The sequence below is a fragment of the Bos javanicus genome, chromosome 17, assembly GCF_032452875.1.
Source record: "Bos javanicus breed banteng chromosome 17, ARS-OSU_banteng_1.0, whole genome shotgun sequence".
NCBI classification, from domain to species: Eukaryota; Metazoa; Chordata; class Mammalia; order Artiodactyla; family Bovidae; genus Bos; species Bos javanicus.
Window position 1 is genome coordinate 69,380,600 of NC_083884.1, and position 27,347 is coordinate 69,407,946.

Genomic DNA, 27,347 nt, shown 5'->3' on the forward strand with positions numbered 1-27,347 from the left:
AACTGACCGTTTATTCCAACTAGCGCTAGGTGGTCTCAGGTGAGAGTTGACAATGCCCCACCTCTCCCTGGGCCGCCAGGGACGGGTTACCTGTCAGGCCCAGTACTCACCCTGTGTAACCAGGAAGTGTGGAATGTTAATGCTTGTGAGGCAATCCTTGACCAATGGGACTCAGAGCTGATGATCAGATACTTCCCCCTTTATTCCTCAGAAGGATTGTTTCCCAGATATGTTTCCTAAGGTGTCTCTGACGATCCCAAGGAGTCATGAATCACCCACATCAGGTCAACCCTTGGCCCACCTCCCTCTGGCTCCTGCTCCTTGCCTGTCCTTCTCTCCTGCTCCCTGGAGCCACATCCTAAATAAACTCTCCATACAGAAGCCTTTATATCAAACTCTATCTTGGGGGAACCCTGGATAAAGATTTTAGTTAGCCTGAGATGTAGCTATAAGTCTTTATACTTTTTTAGACAGCATGTGAAAATGAAAGCAAGTTTTTGTATTTTTAAATTGCCCTGCCATCTGTTGACTGGGGGCCGTGCTCAGAGGACACTGCTCTCGAGGCTGCAAGTCAAGCCTCTTGGGACCTAGTGAGTTCCAGGCCTTTCTTGGCAGGAGGCTGTGGTCTGCCAGCTGCTGTGCCCTGGGTGGGCAGGCAGGTGCAGGAGTGGCCCAAGATGAACCCCTGCCCAGAGAATCTGTTAGGGGCTGACTGCAGGCTTGAGAACTTGATCAAGATGTCATCAGCCAAACTGGGAAGGCTGCCCTGCTTCCAGCTGCACCCTGGGATTCTGACGGACGTGCCCTCAGCTCCACTGGGGATTGAGTGCTCAGTTGAGGTGGCCCGCCAGTGACAAGGCATAAAGGAGCCTTTGCAGAGATGGTGAGAGGGACCCACGGAAAGGGCTGTCTCCTTTCCTCTAGCAGCCTGCCCCCTGTCCCACCTGGCTGTAGACAACATGCCACAGTGGGTCTCTGCTCCCTGCTCTCTGGGTCTGGTTTCCTCCACTGATGCCCTCGGACACTCTCTGACTCTGTTGGGATGAATTCCTCAATCTCTCACCCTTCTGGTCACCACCCACACATCTACTGTGCATCCCTCCTGGCAGGACCCTCAGCCACCCCTCCAGGGCTCAAACATTGCTCTTGGTTGTCAAAAAGGCCCGCAGGCCCCATATGACTTGCTTTTTGACAAGTCTTCTAGCTCCCCGACCAAAACCCAGAGCAATGCCGGCAGGGCACGGAGGCAGCCCAGTTTATACACATCTGGCGATATCTCAGTTTACGGTCAGGTATACCAGGGGACTTGGGGACAGGGCTAACAGTTACAGGTTAGCCCCCATCTGACTGTGTCACTCCTCGGCTTCTTTCTCTCTCTCTCTCTCTCTTTTTTTTTTTTTGGCTGCATTGCAAGACTTGTGAGATCCTAGTTCTCCAAGCAGGGATCGAACTGAGCTCAGCAGCGAGAGCACGGAATCCTAACTACTGGACCATCAGGGAAGTCCCTTGGCTTCGTATTTTTCAGGCGCTTCTCCTGGCAGTTCAAGGACCCCTGTGGGGAATTCAAGACTCCTCACCACTGAGACTCCTGCCGCTCCATGGTGCTCCCACGCCTATGCTCCAGCTGGCCCCCGCTTCTGTTTCCCTATTACCTGGCTTACTTTAAATCATCTTTCAGGTGTCAGCTGAGGGTCATCTCCTCCAGGAAGCTTTCTTTAGTTACCCAAACCTAGTGAGAGAGGTAAGCTCACAAGTTGCCTAAAATAAACCTTAGCACATTGCCCGGTTCCCGTTTGTTTACGGGCTTGTTCCTGCAGCAGGTGGTAAATTCCTAGACATTAAAGACCATCTCTAGTTCATCCCTGTTCATTCCCTCAGGGCAAAGCACTGTGCCTGGCACAAAGAAGGTGCTCAGTAAGTATTTGTTAAATAAATATTATGAGACTTCAAAGTGTCTAATAAATTTGAGTCTAGAATTTATTCAGAGGGAATGAAGCCTCAGTTCTTATATAATATCTAAAAGGAGAAAAACAATTCATGTATTAATATGAGTTATTAATAACATTGTCAAGTACTGTTAATATGTCACATATATTTGTATAGATGAATATTTTAATAGATGAATATTAAAAAACCCGTACAGCTGCAAAATTTTTTAAATACTGTTAAAAACAGAAAAATAAATATGCAACAACCTAACAATATAAGCATTGTATATTTTTCTCCAGTCTATGCCTTTGGGAAAGTATACTTTCCCCAGTCACGGAGCATGCTATTTCTGCCTTTTCACTAAACATTACAGCATCAACATTTTTTCATCTTGGAATCACTGCCTTTGAAGCGAAAAGAAACTTTAGAAATGGTCCCATCCATCTGCTTCACTTCCAGAGAGAGGAACTGAGGTCCAGAGGGGTGACTGACTCAAAGTCACCCAAGGAGATGACAACTGTAGTTACTAAACTTCCTGACAAGTGACGTCACATTCCCCCACAACTCCTGAAGCTCCTGCACCCGCAGAGACGGCACTCCACAACAAGAGAAACCACTGCAACGAGGAGCTCACACATCACAGCTGGAGAGTAGGCCCTTCTAGCCGCAACTACAGAAAAGTCCGCACAGCGACAAAGACCCAGCACAGCCAATAAAGAAATGAATGAAATTTTCAAGAAGAATTCAGTGACATATAAAATTTTATACTTCTACTGGGGCTGTCACACACACTGGTAAGTAAGTTGATCATAGCAACCACTTTGGAAAACTTGCTGGGAATCTCTCTCCAAAGCCAAACATTCGATTACCCTATGACCAAAACTCTTCTCCTCCGTGTTTTAGTTGTTATTGTTTGGCTGATAAGTCGTGTCTGACTCCTTGCAACTTTGTAGCCCACCAGGCTCCTTTGTCCATGGAATTTCCCAGGCAGAATAGTGGAGTGGGTTGCCATTTCCTTCTCCAGGAGATCTTCCGGAACCAGGGATCAAACCCATAGCTCCTGCATTGGCAGGCGGATTCTTTACTGCTGAGCCACCAGGGAAGCCCATATACTCCCATAGAAATAAATGCTTAGGTCCACCAAACAACATGTACAAGAAGGTTCATAGTAGCCAAAAACCGGACACAGGGACTTAACTGGTGTTCAAGGGGCTAACACTGGTCTCCCAGTGCCTGGGTTCAATACCTAGTCAGGGAACTATATCCCACATTTTAATCACACTCTTCTTTATCTTCATGTTTTACGGATCAAATACGTTTATTTTCTTTTCTAGGTAGATTTTTTTTTTGGCTCTGCCACGTGGCATGCAGGATGTCAGCTCCCCCCACCGGGATTAAACCTGCATGACTTGCAGTAGTACAGGCTCAGAGTCTTAACCACTGGACTGCCAGGGAATGGTTTTAAGTCCTCCCTGCCACCCCCCGCCCCCCACTTCATTTTCTTAAGCATCATTGAATCTGCCCTGGTCTTCCACTGGGCACTAAGAGGGCATCTCTACAGCCTCTTACTATGCACACCTTGTTGAATCTAAGATCTGAGAGGCCTGGAATTCTTAATTTTGTTCTCATCTCTATTTCTATCCCTGGTGACCCATGGCCAGACCTCTAATTTGTAACTCTGGGTTTACCTGTTTGGAAAGTGGGTTGAATAATTAATGCCTCCTTCACCAGGGTGTTGAAGTTTAATTACTGTTTGCAACATTGCTCAAGATGTCGAGATGAAAGGCATTTTTAAAAGTCCATGTTATTGGCATTAGTAATAAAGCTGAGGAATTTGTTTGTGAGTTTTCAAGGTTGTCATAACTGGGAAAAGGAGGGGGTGGGGAAGGTTGATTTTATGTGGAAAAACCTTGCCCAAAAAACAGCCACAGATCCTTGTTGGTATAAATAGCAAGAACATCCTGTACCTCAAAGGGCTTTGCAAATTTCACATTCTTCCATGCCCCTAAAAAGACAGAACCCACACTTCCAAAACTGAAAACAAAGAGTTACCTGGGGTTTTAAGGCGGGATATTCAGAAGCCAGTTTTTCTATTCTCTGTACTCTTCACAATTTATAAGAAGAGTGCAGTTAAAGAACAGGGTTCTTCATTTTTACCCTCAATTTTTCACTTTTCATTTTGCATTCTGATCACATTTCTACCAACATAGCCGTTAACAAGGATTTTTAGAAACCTGCTATTTTTGTGAGCACTTTATAAGGGGAGGTTAGGAGAAAATAAAAGTTAAAACTCAGCCTGTGCCCTCAGAACATTTACCGTCAAGCCAGAAGATAAATATGAGCAAGTGGCCTATATTTAGAATTTATTTCATGGTGCCCTGTTATTAATAATAACTGCCCCCTTTGGAGCGGCCCAAGCCTTTTGAAATGTATTACTTCATTTGATCCACCGACAGGGCTGGAATTACAAGCTCTGATTTGAGGGGGAGGAACCTCAGACCCAAGTGACGTTTCTAAGGCCATGCGGCATGCAAGTGATGGTATTGGGACTGAGACTCAGTCTTGGGAAGTGGAATGGTCTCAGGGAATCTAGTGGAAGGATCTCGTGTTCCTTCCACTGTAGTACTGCCATGCCCAGAAGCTATTCAAAGGAAAGATCTAGACTTTTGTCCCAGGTTGAAGGTCAGACCAAGCCAAAGACCAGTGCCACGTGGCATCTAATCAAAGAGGACTTGTGCAGAGGTTGAGGGTGTGGGTCTTGGACTCAGAGGCTCTGATTTTGCTCCTGGCTCTTAATCACTATACGTGTGAGTGAAAGTTGGTCAGCTGTGTCCAACTCTTCTTGACCCCATGAACTATACAGTCCATGTAATTCTCCAGGCCAAAATACTGGAGTGGGTTGTCTATCCCTTCTCCAGTGGATCTTTCCAACTCAGGAATCAAACTGGGGTCTTCTGCATTGCAGGTGGATTCTTTACCAGCTGAGTTACCAGGGAAGCCTAATCACCATATAGATTGAGGCAAATAACTTGACTTTGATAAACCTCAGTTTCCTCATCTAATAAATGAAGATATGGTAACAGTGTTTCTGACTTCATCAGGTTCTTTTTTTTTTTTTTTAACTATTTATTTATTTGCCTTCTTAGTTGTGGCAGGCAAGTTCTTTTAGTTGTAGCATGTGAAATCTAGTTTCCTGACCAGGGATCAAATCTGGGCACCCTACATTGGGAGTGCAGAGTCTTAGCCACTGGCTCACCAGGGAAGGTTCTATTAAAAGCGATCATCTATGGAGAGCACTTAGCCCAGTACCTGACATACAGGCCCTGCTAAAGGTTATCTGGTAGGCAAATGAAAGCTAAATGCACCATTACCCCTCAAAAGAACCATCTTGGGCCAAGAACTCAAAGGAATTAAAAGAAAAAACAAACCCACCACATTTATTTTGAGATAATTGCAGATTCACATGCAGTTGTAAGAAATGGCCCCTTGTCTTTTGCCAATTTTCCCTATATAATTATAGTGCCATATCTCAACCAGGAAATCAACATTGATATAGTCCACCCACTTATCTGAATTTCATGTTTTACATGCATTCGTGTGTGTGTGTGTGTGTCAGTTCAGTTCAGTTCAGTTGCTCAGTCGTGTCCGACTCTTTGCGACTCCGTGAATTGCAGCATGCCAGGCCTACCTGTTCATCACCAACTCCCAGAGTTTACCCAAACTCACATCCATCGAGTCAGTGATGCCATCCAGCCATCTCATCCTCTGTCGTCCCCTTCTCTTCCTGCCCCCAATCCCTCCCAGCATCAGGGTCTTTTCCAATGAGTCAACTCTTTGCGTGAGGTGGCCAAAGTATTGGAGTTTCAGCTTTAGCATCATTCCTTCCAAAGAACACCCAGGGCTGATCTCCTTCAGAATGGACTGGTTGGATCTCCTTGCAGTCCAAGGGACTCTCAAGAGTCTTCTCCAGCACCACAGTTCAAAAGCATCAGTTCTTCAGTGCTCAGCTTTCTTTATAGTCCAACTCTCACATCCATACATGACTATCCATACATAGCCTTGACTAGACGGATCTCTGTTGGCAAAGTAATGTCTCTGCTTTTTAATATGCTGTCTAGGTTGGTCATAACTTTCCTTCCAAGGAGTAAGCGTCTGTGTAGATTTGTTTGATTACCATTACCGTCAAGATATAGAAGAGTGGAACTTGGTGGTATAGTGGCTACGATTCTGTGCTCCCAAAGCAGGAGGCCGGGGTTTGATCCCTGCTCAGGGAACTAGATCCTGCATGGCACAAAGAAGATCAAAGATTCTCAACTAAAGATCCTGCTTGCTACAATCATGACCCAGTGCAGCCAAATAAATAAATAAAATAAATATTAAAAACATTTTCTTAAATAATTTTTTGTTTCCCTAACCCCTGCCAACCACTAATGTATTCTCCATTTCTAGAATTCTGTTACTGCAAGAATATATATATAAATATATATATACATATATATATATATGTATATATATATGTATATATATATGTAAGTAAGTAGCCTTTTAAGGTTGGCTTTTTTCACCCAGCATTATTCCCTTGACATCCCATGAAGTTGTTGCAGGTGTCAATAGCTCCTCCCTTTTTTTATTACTAAATAGTATTCCATGGTATGGATATGCCAAAGTTTGTTTTACATTCAGCCGCTGAAGGACACTTGGCTTGTTTCCAGTTTGGATCTACTGTGAATAAAGCTGTTATGGACAATCAAGTAGAGGTTTTTGTGTGAACATAAGTTTTCAGTTCTCTACAATAAATGCCCAAGAACACATCTGCGGGGTATTGGTAAGTGTACACATGGTTTTGTAAGAAATTGCCATACTTTTTTCCCAGAGTGACTATGATTTTACACTCCCACCAGCAGTGTGTAAGTGATACAGTCCCTCTGCTTCCTCACCACCCCTTGGTGTTATTGTTATTTTTTATTTTAGCCATTCTGGTGGGTTTATTGTTATACCTTATATGGTTTCAATTTGCATTTCCGTAATGACTAACAATGTTGGACATCTTTTCACGTGCTTATTTGCCATCTGTGTACTCTCTTCAGTGAAGTGTCTGTTCATGTCCTTAGCCCATTTTCTAATTGAAGTATTTGATTTTTACTGCTGAGTTGTTGGTTTTTTTTTTTTGCCGTGCCATGTGGCATGTGGGATCTTAGTTCCTGGACCGGGAAGTAACCAGAGCCCCTGCAGTGAGACCACAGAGTCTTAAGCGCTGGACCACCAGAGAAGTCCCAGGGTCTTTCACAGAGTCTAAGGTTTTAGTTCCGAGGTGGTCCAACTTATCAGCTTTTCATATCATGCATGGTGTGTCATGATGCTTGGGGTGTCAAGTCTAAAAAACATTTTGCCTAACCCTAGATCTCTTTTTTTTTTTGTAAAAATTTTATGGTCTTGTATGTTATATTTAAATCCTTGATCAATTTTGAGTTAATTTTTATATATGGTGTATGGCTTAGGCCAATGTTCTTTTTTTTTTTGTCTATGGATGTCCAATTGCTCCAGCAACATTTGTTTAAAAGACTATGTTTCTCCTACTGAATTGCTTTTATACCTCTGGTAAGAATCAGTTGGGTGTATCTGATGGATCTGTTTCTGAGCCAAGAACCCAAAACAATTTTTAAAATATTTATGTATTTATTTGGCTGTGCCGGGTCTTCCATCTTTGTCATACTATGTGGGATCTTATTTAGCTGTGGCATGTGGGATCTAGTTCCCTGAATCAGGGATCAAACCCAGGTCCCCTGCAACGGGAGTGTGGAATCTTAGCCACTGGCCCAACAGGGAAGTCCCTCCATCAATACATTTGAAAGGGTTGGTCAAAGAAAGGAAAAAAGATAAAAGGAGAGAATATACCACAGAGATGTATGTGGTTTACAGAGCCTAAGATATTTTCAATCTGGTCCTTTTCAGAAAAAGTTTGCTGGCTCCTGTTGTAGAGGATAAAATTGAGGCTCAAACAAGGGAAGGACGTCATATACTTGAGGTCACACAACAAGGAAATGGTCGAGCTATCCATCCATTCATCCATCCAAAATGTAGAGATTGGACTTCCTTATATGTGAGGACAAAACACTACACGAGCATGAGATAGTTAATGCAGCATTTCCCATAGAGAATTCCAGGGCACCTAGCTCCCAGAAACAGGGAAACATGTCCTCAGCTCAAAAGAGTTCTGGAAACTCTGAAAACTCCATAATAATCTCTTCTTAAAAGACCGCTATGTATATCAGCATATCAAGGCCCTGAAAAGTTCTGCAGTAAAGAAAATGACCTGGCTACCTTTGTTGAACTCAGCATGTCCCAAATTTATTCAGTTGAGAAACTTTGGTTTTGTTCCATTTACTTTGATGATAGCTACATAATACCATTTCTCAGAAACACTTGGGAAATTCAGAAGCTAAAGGCCAATCACTTGAGGTTGACAGCTGACCTGGACACAGTAAGTCACCCAGCCTCACTGGTGGAAAGCAAAGATTCATCTAGCTGCACCTCTGATCCTCTGTTTCCTGCCTTTAGAATCACATTTCCCAGAGAGGTGTTGGCTGGCAGTCCTCCATGCTGTTGGACTAGGGTGCAGGGTGATTTTTTTTTCTCTCTGATTGGTTATAAGTCTGTAATTTCCCTGTAAGACCAAGACCCCCAGATCACACCGGCTGGCCTTTTATGCCGTGTATGCCCTGATGAAGAAGGATGGAGTGGGTCATGTCCTGGAAGACTCAACCTTAAAAAGTCAAGAATGTAGGGCTCGGAGAGACAGATGGCATACATCCAATGAAAGGGTTTGTGAGCATCCAGAGACTTGTTGGAACAGGGTTGATTATTTCCTAGAGGTGCTGATGAAGGAATTTGTAATATCAAAAGAATTCAACCATTAAGGAATCTAGTCTGCAATCTGTTATTAACACAACATGAAGTCATAGAGCTTCGGCATGATTTTAATCTTAAAAGGGTAAGCCTGCCACACAGAAAGATGCCCAAATAAACCTATACTTGCTCCAGTCGGGTGGTTCAGCGAACAGGTTGGCCCTCTTTTGCCTCTGGGTCTTTGTATGTGCTGTTCCCTGTTCCCGAGCCATCCTTTCTCTTGACTTTCACCCAATTAATTCCTTCCTTTCTTTCCAGTCTCTGTATCAGTGTTACCTGGACTCCCATAAGAGTAGGGTGGGTTCTCTACTTAACTGCTACTGTAAATCCTGTATCTTCTCCATCAGAGTACTTATTTGCATTCTGTTGACTTTGTTGTGTCAATCAGACTATATAAGTCCCTGGAGAGCAGGGACTGGTTTTGTCTTGTTCAGTGTTGCATCTGCAGAGCTTGGCATCATGCTAGACAAAGGGGGTACTCAACAAGCATTGCTAACAAACAAGAAGATCCGCTGTGAGGACTTCCCTGGTGGTGAGACTGTGCTTCCAACATAAGGAGCACAGGTTCGGTCCCTGCTTGGGGAACTAAAATCCTGCACGCCTTGAGAGCCGCCAAATTAAAAAAAAAAAAAAGATTGAATGTGTATACTTTTTGCTTCTCAGACACATTGGATAAACTGAGGCAGCTTGGCAGACTCTTTAGCAAGTCTGGGAATGGAACCGAGATTTTTTGACACTGGGTGAGAGATTCTTTTTCATACCCTTAGACCACTTCTTAAATAACTTAATTCCTTTCCAGCAGAGCTTTTGCAGCCTTATTCTCGTCTTTCTTGTCATCACCTTGGAGGCGAAGACTGTTTCGGAGAATTATTTTATAACAGATGAGATCTCGGGGCAGAGGAAAATTTATCTAACTCTCAGGGGTAGGAGAAATGTGTGTCTTTTGGACCTTGAATTTAAATGAGCCAGCAAATCCCTGCTAATTCTCTTCCCTTGCTGGGTCCCGTCTGCTTCATTCTCAACAAAGGAGAAACCCAGCCTGTGTCACCCATGATTTATGCACTGCTGTTCGCTCTCTTCCCCTAGAACATTAAACACCCTGAGCAGAGGGGGAAGAAGGGGTAATCTCAGGATGCCTGGCTGTCAAAGAATGTTTAGGGGCAGGCTCTCTGCTCTGGTGGGAAGTGGGAGGAGGCTGAAATGTTAGGGATAAAAGAAAAGACCAATGGGGCTTTTACATAAAAGGAACAAGGGAGTCTCTGTTTGCTCCAACCTTTGCGAAAACCATTGGCCTCTGAGCTGAGAGACCTGGGTACTTGATTTACTTGTTTACCAAGTGCCTTTGGGGAAGACTTGCCTCTCCCTGGGTCTCAGTTTCCCCAGCTGGCAAAGGAAGGTCTGCCTAGCTTGAGCTCCCACAGCCTCAGGAAGCTGGGGCGAGCTGATGTTTGTTGCGTGGAGAGAGGCGTACGGGCAGCTCCGTGGTTAACCACATGGACCCCTGCTCCCCCTCTCTCTGGCTCTGTGGCTCTGGGCGAGCTCCTCAACTCTCAGAGCCTCATGTGCGTGATGGGGTTGATCTCCTGGCGCTTCCTCGTTGGGTTGCTGACAGCTAGAGCTCCCCGCAGGACTGACAGGGAGCCAGCATTTAATAAGGGTCAGCTATTACTGGGACTGTTGCTCCTGAGATGGTCCCTGGCCGTGGTCAGAGTGTCCCTCCACCTGAGTTCCCTGCTTGGGGCCTGTGGCTGGTGGGGGCAGGGCCTCCCTGGCAGCACTTGGAAACTCTGGGCAGAAGGGAGGAGGAGCTATTTTCAGTGGATTCTGGTTCTATTTGTGGCTTTGAGTTGGCCCAAGCTGCGGGGAAGCTTTGGGCAGAGCAAGCCGGGCACTGAGGGAGGTGTGTCATCTTACAGCTGAGATGGTAGGGAGAGGAGGAGGGATGAAGAGCAGACAGAGGGAAGGTGCCCCTCCTCTCCTATGGTTCCCTCCCCAACGCCCCCTTCTATCTTCTCCTTGCCAGTTTCATCTTCTCCTTGCCAATTTCACCTTCTCTGCCTTCCCTGGGGGGAATTTAGAAGGGGCAATTGGCCTTTCTTTTCGAGGTGGATTTAGTTAGTAACACGGGGCAATCCATCAATCTGGTTAACACAGTGTTCCTCACCAGCTGCATTGATTTTCTTAGGCTGAAGTGGGATTCACATCCCCAGCAGAATTGTGCGGTATTTATTAAAACCTAAGTGGTGTCTATGCTACCAAACATCTAAATCATTCATCAGAGTGTAGAGAAAGCACTCTCATTTCCCCATCGGACCCTGGGGCATTACCTGTTGACACCACTTCCCACTCTCCTCCCAGCAGGCTTTTTAACCTCTCTGGGCCTCAGTCCCCTCATTTGTGAAATTAATGGGGTGGGGGAGCACAGGAGGGGCTTGGCAGGGAGACTTGGAGCTCTTGAATCCTTTCCAGCTGCACTTCTGTGATTCTCTGAAGCCATAATTAAACAAGGAGAAGCTGAATCCTTTAATCAGAGGATGGTTGGTAGGACTGGGAGGCTCCACAGAGAGGGTGACATGCTACTCTGTCATTTTCTGGATGAGAAAACTGAGGCCCTGAGGGTGGGGTCAGGTCAGACAGTGAGTCAGTGGCTCAGCTGGGTCAGGAATCCAGGCCTCTGACTTCCTGTTGCAGCAGGCCTTCCCAGCACTGCACTGCTGGGAGGAGGACTGGAAGCACATCAATGCACCTGCTCATTTATTTAACTCCCACCATAATTCATTTTCCATATGACATCACCCACATGGTAAGGTATGGTGGCAGGTCTGCCCTCGTTAAAAACTGTATCACTATTTCAGTGTTTCCCAATGACCAGTCATTTGAGTGCTATCCTCATGAATTTTTTTACATCATCAGATTTGATTAATATATATGTTGCATTTTTCTTTCTCTTTTTCCTTCAATACTTGTTTATTTGGCTGTGCCAGGTCTTCCCTCACTGGCTCAGAAGTTGAGGCCTGAGGGCTAAGTTGCCTCTTGTGGCATGTGAGACCCGATTTCCCTGACCAGGGACTGAACCTGAGTCCCTTGCATTGCAAGGTAGATTCTTATCCACAGGACCACCAGGAATGTCCCTACATTTTTCTTTAAATCAGTTCCTCACTTTACATAAATAAACTTAGCCTCATCCTAAGCAAAGATACCTGTTATACTGAGTTTGATCTGCTATGTTTTCCCACATATATATTGAACATAACTATTTAAGTTAAAAAATTCATGTACCGACTAAAGATGTCTTTGCAGTTGAGAAATTCCAATGAAAATGGCAGTGATTCTCAACCTTGTTGGTTTCCTTAAAAATTATTGAGGACCCTGGGACTTCCCTGGTGGTCCAGTGGCTAAGACTCTGTGCCCCCAATGCAGGGGCCCCGGGTTTGACCCCTGGCCTAGGGAGCTAGATCCCATATGTAGCAACTACAGATTGAGCATTCTGTGTGCCACAGCTAAGACCTGGCACAGCCAAATAAATAAATAATATTAAAAAATTATTGAGGACCTTGAATAGCTTTAGTTATGGTTATGTCAATTGATATTTACCTTGTTAAGAATTAAAACTGACAAGATATTAAATTACTTGTCATTTATTAAAAGATACATGATTTAAAATAGTATTAAAAACCCAAGACATGGTAATATAAATTACACATTTTCATTAAAAACTACTCTGTGTTCCAGAATGAAAAATTTAGTGAGGAGAATGGCATTGCTTTACACATTTGCAGGTCTTATTAAGGTTTGACTTAAGAGAGGAATTCTATATTCTCCTATCTGCTTCTGCATTCAGTCTATGTCAGTTTGTTTTTGTTGAAATACATGAAGACTGTCCCGTCTCATAGAGTTCAGACAGTTGTGGATATTCTTTTTTTGATACTACACTAAAACTTGAGGTAGTTTCTTAAAGTTTGGTTGCATAAATTCATTTGAATGAAACTTTTATACTCAGTCACACTAAACTCTATTGGTTTGTCCTGTACTTTGAATAGATCTTTTATTCATGCATGATTGGGTAACATTATGCATTGGTCATTTGGAAAATATTGGTTCACTGGGTTATGCAGCTCTTCCAAGTGTAGGCATAGTTTATTATGCAATATCAAAAGTTCACTTTTGTTAATATTACTACCCATCTAAGCAGAAAAGACATTAGGACATCAAGTACATGGTGGGACTTTGAAGTTTTCCAAAATTCCAAGGAAGCTCCAGTTTTATCACTGACAACAAATATCATCAACTATTTTACTTAACGGGACAAACCCATTTCAGACATTTTTGAGAAAATGTTTGCCAAATATCCAAGTCTGAATAACTGTATTTCGCATGTTTGACCATTCCTTTCACATAAAGTTGTGTCTGACTCTTTGTGACCCCATGGACTATATAGTCCACAGAATTCTCCAGGCCAGAATACTGGAGTGGGTAGCCATTCCCTTCTCCAGGAGATCGTCCCAACCCAGGGATTGAATCCAGGTCTCCTGCATTGCAGGCAGATTCTTTACCAGCTGAGCCATCAGGGAAGCACAAGAATACCGGAGTGGGTAGCCTATCCCTTCTCCAGTGGCTCTTCCCAACCCAGGAATCGAACCGTGGTCTCCTGCATTGCAGGTGGATTCTTTACCAACTGAACTACTAGGGAAGCCAGCCTTTCTCATAAAGTAAAAGTAATTTGCTTTTTAAAAAAATCTTTCTTTTTCACCCTAACAAAGGCTAGATCAGTGCAACTCATTGCAGAAGTGCTTTCCATTGAGACAACCATCCTAATTCTGCACCTAGCAAAAGTGCTTTATGAGTGGGAATTAACAGCTTAAGTGATATGGAGTTCCATTCTGGAGTGATGTAAAGTGTTTCAGAACTGAATAGTGGTGGCAGCTGCACAATATTGTGAATGTACTAAATGCCACTAAACTGTTCACTTTAAAATGTTTTTTACGTTACATGAATTTCACCTCAAAAAGAAAGTGAAAAAAGGTGCTTTGTGCATAATTTTTATTCATCATAATGTTAAAAAGACTTGTAGTCAAAGGTCTAGAGTTAATAATATTGACGTTTTGTTTTTGTGCTTTTTTTAACTGCTTTGTCAAGGACATTCTTGAAATCGGTATTTTGTTTACTATCAGTGTTTACAGTTCACCACCAGTACATTCATGAACAATATGATGGCAACCAGTATAAATGGTGTCATTATCTTAAATTGTGCCAGCAATTTTACCACCTCTGCTTTTGCACCATCAGTGCATGTGTCAACATGGTATAAAAGGTAAATGGGTTCTTAGCTTTATTATGAAAACAGTTTTAACCCATCTGGGTCCCTGAACAAGTTTCAGGGCTCCTGAGAACCCATGGACCACACTTGGAGAACCACTGATCTATGCTGAATTAGAGTTGAGCTGAGAATCCCAGGGATGGGGGAGCCTGGTGGGCTGCCGTCTATGGGGTCACACAGAGTCGGACATGACTGAAGTGACTTTTAGCAGCAGCAGCAGCAATAGCTGGGTATGGAAGCCAATGAGATGCTGAAGTGTTACTGAGAGTTTGGGGATAATCTTCTCAAAGCGCTCACTGAAGGGGAAGTGACTTTCATCATTAAGCAGCAGGACCTAGCGTTGGGAAGGCTACATTTTAGGGGGTTGAGGGATTTCTGCTTTCCAGGGACCCTGTGTGACCCCAGGAAGCCTCCATCAATCAATCTTTCCATCTGTTCTTAGACTACTTCAAAGAGTCACTGAGCAGCTGGAAGAACATTTTCAGCTTTAAAGATAGCAGCGGGGAAAAGAGGCTGAAAGGGTAGCAGGAGGAGGGGAGGAAGGTCAGGTGGGGTAGCAGGGGCCTCACATGGGAAATAGGGCAGTGAAAAGCTGTAACTGAGCCTGGATCGACTTTCTCTTTTCTTGAATTAACCTCACAAAGTATTGTCAGCTGAAGCCCACAAGAAATCCCACCCATTTGTTTGGCTTTTCATAAGTTACAAAGTTTTCAACGTTATTACTTTAAAGAATCCTTACACACCAAGTGAGGTGAGCAAAATGATGATTGTGATCCCATGGAGCTGATGAGAAAACCGAGGCAAAGAAAAAGGAAGCTAGAAACAAGTATACAGAAGCACTTCCTTTCTATTGTTTCTTCTTAGGCTCTACTCCTTGAAGTGTTTTTTCAAGGCCACACAGCAGTTTTCTCTTTTTCATTTGGAGACAATTTACTGAGGTCTGCTGCCTTAACAGTAACAAGGTGGGTGGTAGTGGAAATAAGGTGAAGAATGGAGTTTAAAAGCACACTCTAGAATCAAATTGTCAGAGTTCAAATCCTGATTTATACCTCCTCATGTGTTCCAGAAAAGCATCTATTTCTGCTTTATTGACTATGCCAAAGCCTTTGACTGTGTGGATCACAATAAACTGTGGAAAATTCTGAAAGAGATGGGAATACCAGGCCACCCGATCTGCCTCTTGAGAAATTTGTATGCAGGTCAGGAAGCAACAGTTAGAACTGGACATGGAACAACAGACTGGTTCCAAATAGGAAAAGGAGTACGTCAAGGCTGTATATTGTCACCCTGTTTATTTAACTTATATGCAGAGTACATCATGAGAAACGCTAGACTGGAAGAAACACAAGCTGGAATCAAGATTGCTGGGAGAAATATCAATAACCTCAGATATGCAGATGACACCACCCTTATGGTAGAAAGTGAAGAGGAACTAAAAAGCCTCTTGATGAAAGTAAAAGAGGAGAGTGAAAAAGTTGGCTTAAAGCTCAACATTCAGAAAACGAAGATCATGGCATCCGGTCCCATCACTTCATGGGAAATAGATGGGGAAACAGTGGAAACAGTATCAGACTTTATTTTTCTGGGCTCCAAAATCACTGCAGATGGTGACGGCAGCCATGAAATTAAAAGACGCTTACTCCTTGGAAGGAAAGTTATGACCAACCTAGATAGCATATTGAAAAGCAGAGACATTACTTTGCCAACAAAGGTCCGTCTAGTCAAGGCTATGGTTTTTCCTGTGGTCATGTATGGATATGAGAGTTGGACTGTGAAGAAGGCTGAGCGCCGAAGAATGGATGCTTTTGACCTGTGGTGTTGGAGAAGACTCTTGAGAGTCCCTTGGACTGCAAGGAGATCCAACCAGTCCATTCTGAAGGAGATCAGTCCTAGGATTTCTTTGGAAGGAATGATGCTAACGCTGAAACTCCAGTACTTTGGCCACCTCATGCGAAGGGTTGACTCATTGGAAAAGACTGATGCTGGGAGGGATTGGGGGCAGGAGGAGAAGGGGACGAGAGAGGATGAGATGGCTGGATGGCATCACTGACTCGATGGACGTGAGTCTGGGTGAACTCTGGGAGTTGGTGATGGACAGGGAGGCCTGGCGTGCTGCAATTCATGGGGTCGCAAAGAGTCGGACACGACTGAGCGACTGATCTGATCTGATCTGATGTGTAAAAAGGGAGCATAACAATACCTGATCACAGCTCTGCTAAGATCACATTAGAGCTACATGTCAAGCATTCATATAGCATGAGCACGTCTTAAGGTTCAATCCATGAGAATGAGGACATGCAAATAGTGACTCAAAGTGCACAAACTTCTCCTACGTCCTATAGACTAGTTGAGGATTTCTTCCTGCTGCTGCTGCGGCTGCTAAGTCGCTTCAGTCGTGTCTGACTCTGTGTGACCCCATAGACGGCAGCCCACCAGGCTCCCCCGTCCCTGGGATTCTCCAGGCAAGAACACTGGAGTGGGTTGCCATTTCCTTCTCCAGTGCATGAAAGTGAAAAGTGAAAGTGAAGTTGCTCAGTCGTGTCCGACTCTTAGCGACCCCATGGATCGCAGCACGCCAGGCTGCACACGGCGATACTCTTGCCTAAAAACCAGTCCACATGCTATGCCAAAAGTCGGCCCTCTACTTTCGTACTCTTGGCGACTGTGAGATTGGCTGAGTGAATGCTAACACTCTATTGGCTGAGTATTTGCCACAGGCTACCTCATGGGGAGCTAGCCAGCCTGTGGGTGGGCCGTCCTGGAGTCAGGTGCTAGCTTCCATCCAATAAGAGACCACCAGCTGTAGAATCCGAACCTTCAGTCTTGGCCTGAGGGGCGGCCTAGGTAGCAAAACGTATGCTCCCGAGGAATGAACTTGACGGGAACCTTATTTTATTGGACAACAGGAGAAACAGGTGGGAAAAGCAGTTTTTTGTTTGTTCATTAGTTCTTTGTACTTACTATTTCCTCTCTCATTCCTTAAAGGCTATATAGTCATATAACAGGAAAGGGAAAACTGGATAGCAGAAATATAAGTAAAGTTACAGAGTTGAGGCAGGAGGAAAAGTCACTATTAATACATGGATCTGAGGGGCCAACAATAGGCCACCATTGAAGTTCACAATTAGCACTGGGCTTTCTGAAAGCCAAGATAAAAAGATACAGGATCATCTGCCTAATACTAATTATCAGAAATGAAGGGCACCTGTATCTGTGAGTCTTGTAGGCAGAGAATATCCTGCTATATCAGTAACAAAGGATATTGTGACCGGCTGCTGCTGCTGTTGCTGCTGCTGCTGCTGCTGCTAAGACGCTTCAGTCGTGTCCGACCCTGTGCGACCCCATAGACGGCAGCCCACCAGGCTCCCCCGTCCCTAGGATTCTCCAGGCAAGAACACGGGAGTGGGTTGCCATTTCCTTCTCCAATGCATGAAAGTGAAAAGTGAAAGGGAAGTCGCTCAGTCGCATCGGACTCTGTGCGACCCCATGGACTGCAGCCTAGCAGGCTCCTTCATCCATGGGATTTTCCAGGCAAGAGTACTGGAGTGGGGTGCCATTGCCTTCTCCTTGTGACCGTCTAGGCATCAACAATTGGCAGCTGCTTCCCCTAAGCTGCACCTTGATGGGATTCAGGGGGCAAAATCCACAATACTAGCGCCAAAAGTTATGGTGCGTTTTGAGGGAATGATTTCAATGAGCCCAGATGGCTTGCATCTTCCCATACATAAAAAAGTGCTAAATTCATTAACTTGAGATGTCTGCTTTTTTCTTAAATTAACAGTGATCTTACGATGTTCTGACTACCTGATTTTTGGTGTAAAAATTCCTATATATTCGGCTCCTCCCTTACCTCTTTGGAACAGTCCCTCAGAACTATCAGAGAGGTTGACTCTCGGGCTTAAGTCCTCCGTATGTTGGCCAAATGAAGCATAATTCTCAGTTTTAAGGTTGTGCAAAGTTTTTTCTTTTAGCTGACAGAGTAAAGCAAAGCCTTTCCTAGCTTTGAACTCTTAAATTTCTTACCTGGGATTTTATTTCAGGCAATGATGCCACAAAGTTGGCAGTACAGCTTGGTGGGGAGAGGAGTTTTTGTTATTAGTAGGATTGTTTGCTTTTTAAAAATTTTTTAGTGTATCTTATCCTAGACTGCAATTTCTTCAGCTGCAAAATGGTGATAATAACAGTATCTACCCATTTAAGCTGTGAAGATTAAATTGGATGTGTTGTATTGAAATTAGCTATTAATCTGAGAAAATTTCCCGCTGTTTGTCATGACCAGTTCTAGGTGCTGGGGATAAAGTGATGAACAAAACAAAGAAGATCCTTATCTTCAAGTAGCTTTTACTTAAGAATAGGACAGAAAGACAACAAACATTTAAAAAAAAAGGATAAATAATTGCAGAGTGCTGTGGAAAAAACAATACAACAAATGCAAGGATAGATTTCATTTGACGGGATTCAGCCATTTTCCAGAAAAGTCAAAGACAAAACGTTAAAATGCTAATCTTACAGGTGAATCTGTTAGGGCCTGAGGGAACTCGGTCCTGGTTTGTAGATTTGTTCTACAAGCTATTGTGTACGCAGAGTCGGACAGGACTGAGCGACTGAACTGAACGTGTTACAAATTTTTCTTTCTTTTTTGCTTGTTTGTTTGAAAAGACTTCTTTTACCTGAGCTTTGGTGGAAGCAGTGTGAAATTGTAGAACCTTGAGCACGCTATATTTACTTGCATCACATTAAATTAGTTTTATTCTGAGCACAATTACAGGTGAAAGATACTACCATTGTTCGAGCATTGTCTTGCCCCTGGCCGTAGAGCTAGGAAAAGATGCCTTGCCCAAAGGTTGACTTCCTCGCCCATTCCCAGATCCTGTTCTGTCTTTTCCAGCTGGAGCGCCCCACCTAATCCCTCGCCCGCCGCGGACGTACGGCTGATGTGTAGCCCCGCCCACCACCGGGGCGTGTCTACCGCCCAGACCACGCCCCTTGCTCCGACCGCCGGCAGAAGGCCGGAGCGTGCGCGCGCGTCCCCGCTCGCGGCCCGGCTCGGCGTCGGGAGCGCGCTCTGTGTGGCTGGTGCCGCCATGTTGTTGTGGTTGTGAGAAGGCGGTGGCGGAGGCGCAGGCGGTCGAGACGCTCCAGCGGCCCAGGCGCTGCCCCCCGCCGGCCCTGGCTGGGCGCCTCGAGGGGTGGCGGAGGCCGTGCTGTGACGGGCCTCGCCATGTTCTGCAGCCCGGTAAGGAAGCCCACCCCCCACACCGCCCCCCCCCCCCCCGTCTGCTCCGGGGGTGAGGAGGAGCTGGAGGAGGGGCCGTCCTCGGCCCCGGCGCCGCGGCTGTCACCCTCTGAGGAGGCGGCGACCCGCGGGGGGCTGGGGATGGCGTGCGTGGCCCGAGGAGGGTGGCCGGACGGCGGCCACGGCCGCCAGAGGGAGGCACGGGGAGCGGGAGCGCCGCGGCAGGGCTCGGCCCGGACCCTCGGCGCGGGGGAGGCGGGGTCCGGCCGGGGCGGCCTTTCCGGACCCGGTGGGGAAGGGCCCACGGGGACGAGGGGTGTGAGGCGCTACCCGGTAGCGTCCGGGGAGATGCCCGCTGACTTCAGGAGGTGAGCGTGCGGCCCTCACCCCGACCGGGTCCGTGGGCGTCCTCTGTGGCGGGAGGCCGGAGGTCGGGGGCCACGGAGCCCCCGGGGCGAGCGGAGCGGGCCCGGGACTTGTGGGAAGGAGGAGTGGCCGCCTGACTGGAGCAGGGCATCCTCCTGAGCTGGTGGTCCTGGCGTGGGAAGGATGGCTCGGAGGTGCTTGAGAGAACTCAGCACTGGTCAGACTGCCTCACGAAAGGTTAGAGTGATTTCTCAGGCGAAAAATCCTGCCGCTTAGGACCCCTAGGATAGTATTGTTGGTTGTACTTTGGGCTGGAAAACTTGCCTCAGAACAGTAAGGGTGAATTTTATGGCCATTTTAATAAACTCCTCCGGGGTCTGATAACCTTACTTGTGAGTTTTGCACAGGAGCTACTGTGGGGGGTAATGATATCCAGGTGTTGTCTCCAGACTGAGGCCTAAATTCTTACCCGTTTTAGTATCTTGACATACACTTTGTTGTATGACAGTGTCTGCCTTTTTTTCCCCCCCCCCACAGCGAGGGAAAAAAGTGGGCTTGCTCTTCCAGTTGAGCTTCACCTTTCGTTTCTCATAATGTGGGCGACGGTGCCATCAAGGCCTGCGTTGAACTGTGCGGGATGATTTTTGTTTTTAGTATAAAATAGTTGGGATTTATAGGTGTAGAGGTGTTGGGGACCTCCCTCTTTCACATCTAAGGCTGTTCCAGTAGGGCCAGAGACAGGATGCATGTTTTTTTTTTTTTTTTGCTCAGAGACCAAGTGAGGGGCACCAGCGTGTGTTGGTGTCACAGTCTTCCCTTCTAAGGCTTGTGACCTGGGTGGGAAGAAGAGCTTAGAGAATGTTTGGAGTAAACCCAGTACAGTTTGTGATATTTAACTAAATTTGGAGGGTTCCAGAATTGTAGATTGGCTCCGTATGAAGGCTTCTTTCAGCTCTAATTAACTCCCTTATTTTCAGGTGGCCCAGAGCTGTTCACGTGACCAGTATGCTTCTGTGGCCCCACTTGAAGTTAGTTAATAGCAAGCCATAGGAGAACCCAAGTTTTCCCAGTTTGTAAACCAGGTTTTTCAGTTTGGTGGTTAACTAATTAAATACCAGTTGTCAGAAATAGTATGGACTGCCTGAAATGCTTATTCCAGGCCTCACGCGGGACCTGGTGAATAAAAATCTCTGAGCCTTACAAAGCTCCCTGAGTGATTCTAGTCAGCCAGGTTTCTGAATGTCTGCTTTAAGTCACCTCTGGTATTCCAAAGGATTTCCAGTAATTACAACTCCTGAGAGTGTTTTTAATTGTTTATATAATTTGAGAGGTATGGAAAAGAGGGGAGCCTGAGCATCTCTTAAAATACAGTGCATTTATGTACGGGAAGCACATTGATTGCCAAAAATTATTTGTGCACATCTTAAGGGACATGCTTCATAAAATTAGAGGTATATCCAGAGATATAATGAGCAATCCAGAGGACAGAAGCAGAGAGGGAGAGGCAGAAAGTCTGCTTGTGGGCCACGAAGAGCTCCACTGAAGCTGCTTTCCAACATCACTGTTGCCCCTAAACTGTCTGATTCAGGTTTCTAGTGAAGTGGGGGTAGGGCAGGTGAATTAACAGTCACTTGAGACTAGGGTTGTGAACCAGGAAGGTTTACTGTGGATTGTGAAAAGTTCTTGAAATATGCCTAAGGCCTTGAGGAGTGGCAAAGTCAGTTCTAAAGTCTGATGTAGTTCTGGTTAACACTTTCGGTTGGTAAAGTGGAGTGCTGAGTTACCAAAGGAAGTATTCATATTTCAGAGGGGGTGTGGTAAGGTTTGTTATAAGTTTGGAGGAGTTGGAAGAAAATGTTACAGTCGTAGAGAGCAGTGAAGGAGTTTGGTCAACATCCTGTTAAATCGTAGTGTAGTACTGTTAGGGAAGCACACCCACCTGTCCACTGCAAGAGCTGGAGGCTTTGCATGGTTTTTTTCTTTGGTGTCTGGAGTAGTTATCATAGTTCTGAGCATATACTATGCCCTCAGGTATTTGTTGAGTAAATGGATAGTATTGAGGTGGGAAAAAGAACAGTTTTGGTGGTTGATGACAGTGTTTGTTATTAAAAGCTATTTGATAATTTGCATTGAGTTAGAGTCAGATGTTTTAGTCCTTGTGGTTTGCCTAAGAGATTCTGTTTTCTAAAGACTGTCATTGGACACTATCCTGTCCCTAGTTTTGGGGTCTTAAATGTGCCTTGGTTTTTTATTTTTTAGATTGTGTTGTTAATTGACTGCTGCTGGGAATGTCACTTCTCTAGACCTCCATTTTCTTATCCGTAAAATTAAAAGGTTTGTAATTATTGACCTAAAGTAGTTTCTCCAGCCTGATTTTGCAAATCTTTATTAATTTGTAATTGTTGTTTAGTATTAATCTCATAGGTAGATGAACCTTCTGTTTTGGATTCTGCTTTTGACTGATGGATTATAGACATTGTCCAAAACTGCTCTGGAAATTGCATGCATGTTGCAAGTGTTACGCAGAAACAACATGCTTATGCTGTTGTAATTCACTTAGTGTTGAAATCAAAACGGATTTCACATAGGGAACTTCATAATTGAGTGTGAAGCCACAAGAGTAAGAATGGTTTGGTGCAAGTTTGTGTAATTTCTGTGGTCAGTTGTTTCTTACAGACCACCCAATTCTGTAATTTTCTATGCTGAATTTATATGTAGTTTTATAATCAGTGAAACTTTAGACAAAATATGAGATCAAATCCATACCCGATTGAACTAGGATTCCCAATTTTAGAAGCTACCAGAATTGCTAACATTGTTATTTTTCATTTTAATTTTGTGCTTTTATCTTCACTTTTGCATCTAGAACCTTAACATAACTTTCAAGTTCATATCAGACATTTAAAGTGAAAACCGTTGTAGCATGACAGTGGTTGACTAGTAAGTCCTGAGTTCAAGTCCGGGTTGTGCTTCTCATTAGCTGTGTTTTCTGGCAAACCACATAAGCCTTCTGAGCTTCAGGTCCCTCATTAGTAAAAGGAAGAAGAGCAACTTCTCTGTGTATTTCACTGTGTCAGTGAGGATGAAATGGAATTGTGTATATGAAGCAGTCTAAAAATGTCAGTGGATGATGATGGAGCCCTATTGTATTAGAATCTTGTTTTCCTGGAAGAGTTGATTTGTGCAGCAGTGGTAAATCTGGTATTTGTTGTCAAGTGCGGAATTTAGTAATATCACTGATAAAGCAACAGAAAAGATTTCTTTTCTGTACTCTTTGCTTGGAAAAACCTTTGAGCAGCACTTGCATCCAGTCTGCCAATAGGAATAGTTAGTGTTTCAAGAAACTTCAGAGGGCCGAGATGTCTTAAATTTGTGCCAAGGTTTGCAGGCTACCCACGCCAGTATTCTGGCCTGGAGAATTCCGTGGACGGTATAGTCCATGGGGTCGAAGAGTCGGACACAACTGAGCGACTGTCACTTCACTTGCCCTTACAGTAGATTGCTGGATTTCACCCATTTTGTTATGTTGGCGTGGTGGTGGAAAGTGATAGGGTCAGGGACTTTGGCACATTCTGTGTAATGTTTTAGGGCTGTGTTTTCTAAATGGCAGGTGGCAACATAATGAAATCAATGTGGTTTCTAAAAGCACATAGAAAATGGTAAAAATAATTATTGATTTGTGAAACTTTTGTTTTATTATACATTACTTATGTTACTATATGTGTACTGTTGCCACATAAAATGTAATTTTATAATTACAGTCCCCCCACCCCGCCAGCGCCGCTCTGTGCAACTTTTGGGATCTTAGTTTCCAGACCAGGGATTGAACCAGACCCCTGCAATGAAAGCGCAGAATCCTAATCACTGGATCGCCAAGAAATTCCCAAATGTATTTTTTCTTGAGTTGTAAAACTTGGAAGCAATTGCTTAGGGACATAGTACCCGAGCTTTGCAGTTAGGATGACTATAAAATAGTGAGACATAAAACATATGAAAAATCACAAGAAAATTGTGAAGTTTGGTTAAATTTAAAGCTGTTTTGTTAAGGGTGAAATACTGTGTGTGTGTGTGTTTGCACACGCGTGCACACGCAGTTACATCCGACTCTGTGACCCTCTGGGCTGCAGCCCACCAGGCTCCTTTGTGGGATTTTTCCAGGCAAGAATACTGAAGTGGGTTGCTGTTTCCTCCTCCAGGGGATCTTCCGGACCCAGGGATCAAATCCACATCTTCTGCTTGGCAGGCGGATTCTTTACCACTAAGCCACCTGGGAATCCACAAAATACCTCATAGCTTTGTTATAAATTGTTGACTTAATGAACATAGTTAAGACATAAACTTACGCTAATATTCTAACTCTTTTCCCTTAAATGGACTGTCTGGTAATTACAAAGATACTGTCTCATGGTGCGGATTACTACATCCAGCATCATGTTGGTTATATGTCCAGACCTAGATCTGTTACATACCTATTTGTTTCTTCATATGTTTCAATTCAGTCGCACAGTCGTGTCCCGACTCTTTGTGACCCCATAAATCACAGCATGCCAGGCCTCCCTGTCCATCACCAACTCCCAGAGTTCACTCAGACTCACGTCCATCGAGTTGGTGATGCCATCCAGCCATCTCATCCTCTGTCGTCCCCTTTTCCTCCTGTCCCCAATCCCTCCCAGCATCAAAGTCTTTTCCAATGAGTCAGCCCTTCGCATGAGGTGGCCAAAGTACTGGAGTTTCAGCGTTAGCATCAGTCTTTCCAAAGAACACCCAGGAGTGATCTCCTTTAGAATGGACTGGTTGGATCTCCTTGCAGTCCAAGGAACTCTCAAGAGTCTTCTCCAACACCACAGGTCAAAAGCATCCATTCTTCAGCGCTCAGCTTTCTTCACAGTCCATCTCTTACATACATACATGACCACAGGAAAAACCATAGCCTTGACTAGACGGACCTTTGTTGGCAAAGTAATGTCTCTGCTTTTCAATATGCTATCTAGGTTGGTCATAACTTTCCTTCCAAGGAGTACGCGTCTTTTAATTTCATGGCTGCCGTCACCATCTGCAGTGATTTTGGAGCCCAGAAAAATAAAGTCTGATACTGTTTCCACTGTTTCCCCATCTATTTCCCATGAAGTGATGGGACCAGATGCCATGATCTTCGTTTTCTGAATATTGAGCTTTAAGCCAACTTTTTCACTCTCCTCTTTGACTTTCATCAAGAGGCTTTTGAGTTCCTCTTCACTTTGTGCCATAAGAGTGGTATCATCTGCATATCTGAGGTTATTGATATTTCTCCCAATAATCAATCTGGCAATCTTGATTCCAGCTTGTGCTTCTTCCAGCCCAGAGTTTCTCATGATGTACTCTGCATAAAAGTTAAATAAGCAGGGTGACAATATACAGCCTTGACGTACTCCCCTTCCTATTTGGAACCAGTCTGTTGTTTCCATGTCCAGTTCTAACTGTTGCTTCCTGACCTGCATACAAATTTCTCAAGAGGCAGATCAGGTGGTCTGGTATTCCCATCTCTTTCAGAATTTTCCACAGTTCATTGTGATCCACACAGTCAAAGGCGTTGACATAGTCAATAAAGCAGAAATAGATGTTTTTCTGGAACTCTCTTGCTTTTTCGATGATCCAGTGGATGTTGGCAATTTGATCTCTGGTTCCTCTGCCTTTTCTAAAAGCAGCTTGAACATCAGGAAGTTAACAGTTCACGTATTGCTGAAGCCTGGCTTGGAGAATTTTGAGCATTACTTTACTAGTGTGTGAGATGAGTGCAATTGTGCAGTAGTTTGAGCATTCTTTGGCATTGCCTTTCTTTGGGATTGGAATGAAAACTGACCTTTTCCAGTCCTGTGGCCACTGCTGAGTTTTCCAAATTTGCTGGCATATGTTTAGAATGATTTTATTATGAGAGATAGTAGGAAGCTTTCCTGATTTCATTTATGTTCTAAATTTATTTTCTTTAGCTAATGCTTCTGTAATTTAGTTGCAGAAGATACATAAAACTATTTTTCTGAAATATTCATAGATTGATAATGTGGCAAATGTAAGGAGTTATAAGTATATTGATAAATCCTAGCATTTGAAAGAATTGATATAAAGACAGGATGGTTTACTTGAAATAGGGTCATTCTTATTTTTTTGTTCACGCCTCTCATGTTTCTATAAGATAAAACAAATTTATAATTGTAAAGTATTTAGACTGATTACACAAACCACATGGGGCAAAGTAGTGTGTTTATAAAAAGCTTTAGAAGTCTACAGGGCAATAATAAGGAGTTTTAATTTCATTTTAAATTTCAAAATGAAGTTTTTATTTCTGATTATGAAAGCTACAGTACATATTTGTGTGAGTGTGTGTGAAACCTACAAAAAAATGGAGATAATGTAGGAAAATGAAAGAAAGTAGAGCTGATCCCTAATCTCATTTAGATGTAATGTTTGGTGTTTTTCTTTTTTACTTATCTACTGAAATACTTAAAGAAGAGCAACTTCCCATGTCCAGTTGATGTTCCCTTAATGGGTATTCAGTATTCTGTGATATGGGTGCAGCATAGTTTACAGCAATTCCCTGTTAATGGACATTTCAATTTTCCCTCATAAAATCATAAAACAGAGCTGTGATGAACTCCTTTGGACTTTTTTTTTTTGGCTGCACCAGATGGCTTGAAGAATCTTAGTTCCCTGACCAGGGATCAAACCCATGTCCCCCGCAGTGGAAGTGAGTAGCCCTAACCACTGTATTGCCAGGGAAGTCTCTTGTTTGAGCTTTTAAAAATACAATTATGCTGCTATTTTCTCAGGCTAAATTCCTAAAAGTGGGCTTATCTGGCAAAGGGTTGTTTTTTAAATTTCAGTATACTCAGGGTATCCTCTAAATAGGGTGCTATTTTAAAGTCTCGGCAACAGTAATATCATTGCTACTGCTGCTGCTGCTAAGTCGCGTCAGTCGTGTCCAACTCTTTGTGACCCCATAGACGTCAGCCCACCAGGCTCCCCCGTCCCTGGGATTCTCCAGGCAAGAACACGGGAGTGGGTTGCCATTTCCTTCTCCAATGCATGAAAGTGAAAAAGTGAAAGTGAAGTCGCTCAGTTGTGTCCGACTCTTAGCGACCCATGGACTGCAGCCTACCAGGCTCCTCCATCCATGGGATTTTCCAGGCAAGAGTACTGGAGTGGGGTGCCATTGCCTTCTTCAGTAATATCATTGTCCGGTTCCAAATATTCTTTCTAGTGATTTACTACCTTTTAGCTTGCCTGGACAATCCCATGGACAGAGGATCCTGGTGGGCTGCAGTCCATGGGGTCGCTAAGAGTCGGACACGACTGAGCAACTTCACTTTCACTTTTCACTTTCATGCATTGGAGAAGGAAATGGCGGCCCACTCCAGTGTTCTTGCCTGGAGAATCCCAGGGACGGGGAGCCTGGTGGGCTGCCGTCTACAGGGTCGCACAGAGTTGGACACAACTGAAACGACTTAGCAGCAGCAGCAGCTTGTTGGTGGGAATTTAAAACAGTTTGGAAATACCTTTTCCTTTGTTCTTTTTTCATCATCGGCCCTTACCCTCTACAGCTTAGCTGTGGAAGGAGCA

At 44.3% G+C, this 27,347-nt stretch overlaps 1 protein-coding gene across 15 annotated transcripts in view; it reads left to right on the forward strand.

Moving 5' to 3' along the window:
- Nucleotides 1-19,193: 19,193 nt before the first annotated feature.
- MTMR3 (myotubularin related protein 3) overlaps nt 19,194-27,347 on the forward strand; it is a 129,892-nt gene continuing 121,738 nt past the window's right edge. For 8 of the 15 annotated variants that reach the window (XM_061385305.1, XM_061385308.1, XM_061385313.1 and 5 more), the window contains exon 1: nt 19,195-19,388. The gene's annotated coding sequence lies outside the window, so the exon portion shown is untranslated. Of the gene's footprint in view, nt 19,389-19,608; nt 19,757-27,347 lie in introns of those variants that run through there. The other 7 variants (XM_061385314.1, XM_061385311.1, XM_061385319.1 and 4 more) reach the window with 3 other exon arrangements.